The sequence below is a fragment of the Myxocyprinus asiaticus genome, chromosome 13, assembly GCF_019703515.2.
Source record: "Myxocyprinus asiaticus isolate MX2 ecotype Aquarium Trade chromosome 13, UBuf_Myxa_2, whole genome shotgun sequence".
NCBI classification, from domain to species: Eukaryota; Metazoa; Chordata; class Actinopteri; order Cypriniformes; family Catostomidae; genus Myxocyprinus; species Myxocyprinus asiaticus.
The window spans coordinates 4,320,514-4,328,842 of record NC_059356.1 but is presented as its reverse complement, the minus strand read 5'-3'; the positions used below and the strand labels follow the sequence as shown (position 1 = coordinate 4,328,842).

Genomic DNA, 8,329 nt, shown 5'->3' with positions numbered 1-8,329 from the left:
CATCACGTTATGGTGTATACTAACATCATTAACTGCAGAATTGCAGTATGATTAGACAAAATCCCACACCTTAAATGTGCTTGAAGTAAAGACCTTAAGCTACACTCTAAAAAATTATATGATCAATAAGTCAAGGCAACGCAAGAAACGTGCTGTCTTTATAAATTTTCCAGACATGGGGAGATGAGAGGCATAATTTGAATTTACACAAGTGTAAATTGCTCCAGTGTATATCAACATGGGTGTGACTCTATTTTAACCTGCAGCATAGGTCCTTGATCAGCTTCTGTTGTCAAAATTGGAAGCAGACTCTCCCCTGTAGGATTCCAAATTTAGGAACCCCCCCCCCCCCCCACGGGGATTTACTGGACCTTGAAGTAGGGTTTTATTTGGTTGTTGCCAATTTGCTGGGCCTTGCAGTTGGATCTGACTGGGCTGCTGCCAATTCCTCCCCCCTTCACCATAAGGAGAGTGTTGCCATGGATTGATTGGGCAGTTGCATCTGTTATGTCCAGCTTGACCGCATTCCCAGCACACTCCAGGTGGACCATGTTGTGGCTTCCACCGCCTTTGTGAAGAATCACTCTCAAAGTCTTGGGGTTTTGATGCCAGAAGATATACTTTATTATCAGAGATACCAAAGCCGAGTCAGTCTGCAGAGTAACTGAACTGTCTGTGTTTAAGCATGCCTATATACACATAATCCACCAGGGCGTGACCAATACACTCCATACATTTTGTTCTGTGTCTTCAGTCTGTTATTTTTAACAAAGGAACAGGAAACTATTTGAAGGAGTCCTCACCATCTGGAACCTCTTTAAGGGCTTATCCTATATTTTCTTTAGTGTCAAAACATGAGACTCAAGTTTACTATATATGAGTACCATATGTGAGCACACATTCCCTTTTAAGAGGGCCTCATTTTCACAGGCATCTACACACAAACCCACACAGTAAAATACATGCTTGACCATCAGAAATAATTGTAGAATAAAATGGCTATATTTACATTGATTATACTTGATTAATTTATATTTAACTTGATAAAATATTCCACAACCAGAATTTGGTCTGCCTCTTCCTCTTTGTCCCCCTTGTGGTGGCTTTCTTTTCCATCCCACTTGTCCTGGCTGCTGTAGACATTGACAATTGGCACAGGACCAGACTGGTTCACAGTTGCAGGGACCAGTGCAGCTTGAGTGGGTTGGACAACTGGTGGATTTGGAGTGTTCATCTGAGGAGGAGGGATGTTCATTGGAGCTATCACTGCTATCTGCTCTGCCTCTTCTTTTTTTACAGGAAGCTGTATCTTATTTTTATTCTTACTTGTCAATTCTTCGAGATGCAGCTGTGTCAGTTTTCTTTGCAGCTCTCTTTCTTGATTCATGAGATTCTGTTCATTCTTTCTGTGTTGATCTACAGCATGGGACACATGGTCACAGAACTCTTTGTGTGTCTTAGAGTTCAGTCCTACCACATCTTCCAGCTTGCTCTTGACTGCTTGCGGCAGAGTGTGGTCATCAAAGGGTCTCTTTCTGGATCCTCTTCTGTTTCTTGCTTCCATCTTTTCAGTTGTCTCTGGACATATGTTGTTGGGATTTCTGCTTCCCCCAGCTGTTCTCCTGTCAGTGCTCTTGGATCAATTCTGGTTGGGTATTCAGCTCTTAGTGCCCTCCACACATCTGGTCGGGTTGGATCGAAGGCTGTGCCATCCAGAATGGTTGTACCACCAACTCTTCCCAGGTTGGAATCAAAGAGGATCTCTTCCATCTTTGCTCCAGCCAGTATCTTTGCTAGGAGTGCCTTGATGTCTCCTATTGCCAAGAGTTTACCTATTGTCTCTTCTTCAAACACCCTAACCCATTTCCCTGCCCCCACATGGATGCCGGGCAGATGAGAGACCAGCCCCTCCAGGTTTTGTGTGGCCCATGGCATATACTGTGCCTGTGTACCTTTAACTAGAATGGGACATTGTTTAGGTCTAGCCCCTAATTCCTCTGTCCAGCTTTTTTCCCAAAGTCTTTCTGCTTGCTTTCACTCTTTCTTTTTTCTTAGTCTGTTGCTACATCTGACCAAGTTTGTACCATCTGCTTTGTTAAAGCTTCTTTCTGACCTTATCTCTCTCATTTCTCATTCACTACCTTCATCTTCCCTTCCTTCTTCATCCAATATCTCCTATCCTGAACCTTCTTTGTACTGTTCTTTTGACTTCCTCAATGCCTCCTTCACTTGTTTATTACAATCCAAATCTAACTCCCTCTGTCTTCCTTCAGCTCGTTCCCTTTCTGGAGTTCTTTCTGTGCTTACTCTATCTTCATCTATCTCTACTTCCCCTTTTATGTCAACCTCTCCAATCACTTCCATTGTTCCTCTCATCACCGGGAACTGACCACCTGGCCATTTTGTATTCAAATTTTTGGTTCTTTTTTCCCATTTCTTTTAGATTTTATCAATTCTCTACACAGTGGATTTCTAGATTTTAGTATTTCCACTGGAGTGTTTGCCATGATCATACCTTATCGTAATGTAACAACACTTATCTTGAATACAACCTTTGTTTAAAATCGTATTACTTAGTTGACTTTAGTTTAAAGTGATACACTGGACTCAACGCTTTATTGCTTGTCCAGGTAATGTGATTTCCGAATTGAAATTCATTCACTTTAAAGTTCTTTATAATTTCAATATTCTTACTTTTTACTGTGATATGAACTTTTGACTCACTTGAATGTATAAATTCCCTGTATGAAGTCAAATAAACTTCTATGCTTCAGGCTTGTTTGGGAGTTATGATCTGGTACACGTCCAACAATAACAACAGCTGCACTTTCTCAGTTTGGTTAATCTTGTACTTCTATCACGCTTCCTTCATGGCATGAAAAGAACAGCTCAAAGCTAAATTTTGTCCAGCCAGCTAAGAGTTAACTTTTTGCTTTCCTGCACATTTAGTTTTATGGGATAAGGTTGTGCTGTCTCACCATTTTTTTTTCTATTGTCATTTTGTACTGTATTACATTTACCCATCCATATTCTTTATCATTGGTACTAACCCCACTATCATACAACCAGGATATCTTTTAAGTGCCCTCTCTGCCTCTAATGGTCAGATTTCTTCTACCTCATATATTGATGGAAGGTTGAGAATAGGTCTAAATAGATTTTCTTTTCTGTAAATGACATATATACTCCTCATTGGTTACGCAGCAAAGGTTGAATTTCTCTATCTGGATCACAAATTCTATAATTTGAAGAATGACCAAACAGCCTACAAAGCCAATATCTCGGAACATATTTAGTTTTCTCTGTGTTTACAAAGAAAATACCTTTCCAATTTTTCACAAGAGTTAGGCTTTCATTCCCAACATTCATTCAACATATAAAAGACAAACCTTCTTTATTAGACAACATTTACTCCATTCATTGTGTCCCTTTATGATAGGGATCATGAAACATTCCATTCACATCTGTCCCTTTATGATAGGGCTCATGAAACATTCCATTCACATATGTCCCTTTATGATAGGGCTCATGAAACATACACTCTGTGTTCCTTATTATTTGTAAGGAATCATTGTACATTCCAGTCCCTCTACTGGGCTCATGAACTCATTCACACTTTTACAAACAATCGCACTTCACAGTCACTTCACACACACTTTCAGACACAAGTACAAACACTCACAAACACAAACACAAACACTTTCATTCTTTTTACAAACACAACGCCTTTATAAACACAAAGCTCTCAAAAATATAATAAAATTCTAAAACGCAACTATTCTACCACCTCACTTAGGCGACCTACCGAGCAGCCCTTCTCGCCGATTCACTTCCTTGACATGATGAAAAGTGGTATTAGTAGGATGTTTGCCTACCTGTGCAGCCCTCTTATCGCTATGCAATAGATCGGTTCCATAGGATTTTCTACACATTAATTTATCTTACATTTTCTATGTTATCCATCACGGTCCACTTAACAGTAAAACACAAATTTTTGCATGCAAGTACATTCTTTTGGAATCAGAAATTTGTCAATTCTTTAATTTGGAGAAGCTTTTTAAAGAATGCTCTTAACACTACGGGCAGGCCTGTGGTGAACAACACAAACTGTTGTACTAAAAGCAAAATTTCTTACCTCGAGTGGCCACTTGTTTGTGCAGCTCACCCCCTGCCGGCCTGACATGGCAGCCTGCACTCCACTTCTGTTCCAATCCCACTTTCTGACACAAAGTAATTATGAGGCGCAAAGTTCTGATTCCAAAAATAGACTTTTATTACAAAGTAACAAAGCCGAGATGGTCCATGGAGCATCTAAAATTACACTTCAGAACATGCTTATTAGGATTCCTCCGGTAAGAGGAAACCTATTGTTATTGGTGGTTTTATTATTATTATTATTATTATTATTATTATTATTAGGATTCCTCTGGTAGGAGGAAACCTATTGTTATTGGTGGTTTTATTAGGATTCCTCCGGTAGGAGGAAACTTATTGTTATTGGTGGTTTTATTATTATTATTATTACTCTCCTTGTGCCCCAATATCTCAGAAAGTCACCAGTCAAACATTTTCTAATTTGGCACATTGATACTACAGGCCACCAGGAACCCCCACACCAATAATGGCCCACATTCGCCCTTAGGGGGCACTACAGGCTACGCCAAAAAGTCCCATTTTCAAAGTGATGGCATTTCCACCCCATTTGTTCAATTCTTCTGAAACTTGATGTACATGCCTCATTTCTCATGGGGAACAAAAAAGCCTCAAGGACCTATAAGGTCCATCATGATGGATTTTCCTGTACAGTGAAAATTTGGGAAAACCTACAAAAATCTTCTTCTCTTGAACCGTAGATCCAATTGACTTGGAATTTGGTACCAATGTGTAGAATTGATGTCTTTCAATATGTTACTTAGCAAAAATGAATACAATACAAAATGGCTGAAAGGGGCGTATTTATGTAAATGTCCACATTGCCTCAATATATATGTGTCAATAAATCAAATGTCATTTTGACTGATGCTTTTTTAAACCTAACATCCTTCAAGATGACATCACTCTGAAGTAACATGCAAAATTTCACCTTGATATGTCAAAAGATGACTGAATTACAGCTGTTTGAACTTGGGCCAAATCTGACAATGCTAGCCACTGGTTCTTTTTTTTATACAGAAACTGAAAGCAGAAATGCTCAGCAATGTGAATAGCTTAGATGTTGTGCTGGTAAGTGAAGGGTCAGAGGTTCAAATCCAGCCATAGCTATAATTTTTTGTTTAGGATTCAGACAGAAAGACATGTTTTTTAGGATTCCTCCATCGGGAGGGTTTAATACTTTCGCACGTAAATTGTAAATTACTTAACTGATCCCCCCAGTGTGAATTTTTTCCCTGCGGTTATTTTACAACGTATCAAATTTTAAACTCCAGTGTGACGTACCAAGCTTGTCACGTGACACTCTGGGCAGTCACATGACGGTTCACCACTAACTCGTCTCGCTTGGAGCTGGAGGACAGAGAATAGGTAAGCGTTGCAAGTCATGTTTAGCTATTTTCTTTACTTTAAAATCTTCCTCGTTGGTTTAAAACATGTATAAACTATAATAAATGTTTTAACCAATGGTTTATATTGACATTTATTTCTTTTATTTTCTCGGGCTTTGAATTTCGCTCCCACGTGCATCTTTTCTGCCAATGCATTACAGGATTGCTACTGGTGAGTACATTTTAAGTCTTTTTCAATTGAGAATTGTTGAAAATTGTTTGCAAACATGTGTAGACCATGATAAATGCATGAATAATATGTTTATGATCTGTATTTATCATACTTTGATGTAGTTTACGTAATGGCTGGTGCTGTTCACTGCTTGTGTAATGTTGTGGGCATATTGCACATATCTAATGTTTTATCGTGTTCACTTTGATCAAATGCTATTGTTTGAGGTATAGCCTATATTCTAATGCTAATATTAGGAAAGGGTTGCAATTGAAAGTAGCATGATATGTAATTCATCAGCAATAAACTCTAATGCAAAGGCAAAATACACATTTTACACAAGCTATGCTTATATTCCAACAAACAGACTATGACAATTGGCTGGACAATTAAAATAAAGTTTGAAGCCATTTTTGTTTTTGTTTCTGTGTTGGCATAGTTACTATTTTTGACTTTTGTAATGCAGTATAGTGACACCGTTTCCTTCCATCACCATTAGATGCTCAAATGTGTTACTAGAGTATATAGGGAATATAGAGAAATAGCCACATGATGTCAAAAAACATGTATCTTTGCTCTATGAGAGACAAGAGATAAGTTGCGTATTACCATTATTCTTAAAATTAGATTTTATTTAATTTTATCTATTGACCTATGCTTTTTATATGCATTTGTTTATAGATTGTACAAGTTGTTTTTGAATAAATATCAATATAATGAATAACAATATAAATATTTTAACAAATAAAAGCAACATAACCATAACAGCTACTAAATAGCATTCATAACATTCAATTACATTGCATTTGTGGTAACAAAAGCCCACAATGCACACATTTAATAGATTATAAACCAATTACAAGGACAAAATACACAATTTACAATACATAACAATTGAAATATAACCATAACTAACATTTGCTTATTTTATTTCACAGTTCTCAGTAATGCTTCAGTGTGTGGTACTCAAAACATGGGCTAACACAAAAGGGAGTGTTGCACAGCTCTCATGTACTCCGTGAGTACCTTACTACTTTACTACTCTGCTTTCTCTTTGGTCATTTTTCAGGTGATCATGGTCATTCTCATCCTATTTGCCCCCCTGTATCACAGGTCCTGTAACATGGCTGGGAGAATGTGGGACTGGTATACCACTATCCTTCCTCACATTACATCAGACATAGAGATCCCAAGCCCCTCATAATGGTGAATGTCTATGGTGGATCTGATATAAATAATCATGTCTTGCAAATACTCAGTGTGCATGTCACACACACAAAAAAATAATGTGAAATCGGTTTCTTTTTGCAGGTGTAAACTGATGAAATGCCAGCCTGCCCTTCCACTTTGTCATTGATTCATCCATGGAGAGGAACAAAAACATGCTGAAAGGAGTGTTATTCACTTATAAGTTGTAAATGTCCTGAGTCTGCACGATGTGAAGTACTATGTTACTTGGCTCTGCTTCATCAAGAGGCATAATAAATGACATATTGAATAATGATGAAATGTCACATTTCATACACCATAGTAATTTTAAGAACTACTTACAAATTTCATTAAAAAAAAAAAAAAAAAATATATATATATATATATATATATATATATATATATATATATATATATATATATAATATTTACTTAGCAGTATGAAATAACATTACATATTAACTATAAAGAACATTTAAACAACCTTTTATAGGTTCAATAATGTTTGAGTGTGTTGTACTCCTCAAAGCATGGAGTAACACACAAGGGAGTGTTGCACAGCATACATGTGTATTTTTTTAAAGTGCCTCTTCTTTATCTTCCATGTGCTGGAGACGGACCTTGCAGTACCGCCTGGTCCTGCTACCCTGGGAAGTGGTTTGAGGAACTTCAGAGGGGAAATGCCTAGTTGTCTGAGACAGGGTAGCCCCTGAACTGTGCTTCTCAAGCAGCCCTCTCATCAGGCTGATTCTGAATTGCAGGGAATCAGTGGAGTGCCCTATCAATAGTAAGGGGCCAGTAAGGACATGATGACGGACCCAGAGATCCCAAGTCCCTCGTAGTGGTGGATGTCAGTGTTGGATCCAGTGTAACCAGTGAGTACATCACACAAAACTACAATATAAGCTCAGTTACATTAATCTCATTTACATTAGTCAGAACCCACTTTGCCAGCTTTCCTTTCACTTCAGGTGGTGTTTTCTTCAGCTGTTCTGCAGAATAGTGGATTGTTTCCTGATCTCCTCAGCATTAGACCTCTGTGGGAGATGCAGGTGCGGTCTGACTTTGAGGTCCAGGAGGGATAATATTGCTGGTAACCCTCCAGCAGGAAGAGCTTACCTCCTCCACCTTCTTTGGTGTGGTGTGGGCAGGCGATGAAGCAGTAGTTGGGACATCTTCAGAATTAAAAAAATACATATTTCTCTGATCTCATCTATTAATTGTTTTCTTTTAAAAGCAGACCTCTTTTTCTGTGGCAATTGTGTAAATAAAACGTCCTGGTTACTTGCGTAACCTCCATTCCCTGATGGAGGGAATGAGACATTGTGTTGATGTAGTGACACTAGGGGTCACTCTTGGGAGCCCGAGACACCTCTAGTCTTTGATAAAAGGCCAATGAAAATTGGCG

The 8,329-nt window shown here is 38.3% G+C and overlaps 1 long non-coding RNA gene across 1 annotated transcript; it reads left to right on the top strand.

The window, feature by feature from the left end:
* Positions 1-5,693: 5,693 nt before the first annotated feature.
* On the top strand, positions 5,694-8,014 carry LOC127450437 (uncharacterized). The gene is made up of 6 exons (XR_007898988.1): positions 5,694-5,712; positions 6,651-6,730; positions 6,826-6,918; positions 7,024-7,126; positions 7,536-7,796; positions 7,876-8,014. It is a non-coding gene; the product is annotated as an uncharacterized LOC127450437 (long non-coding RNA).
* Positions 8,015-8,329: the final 315 nt, after the last annotated feature.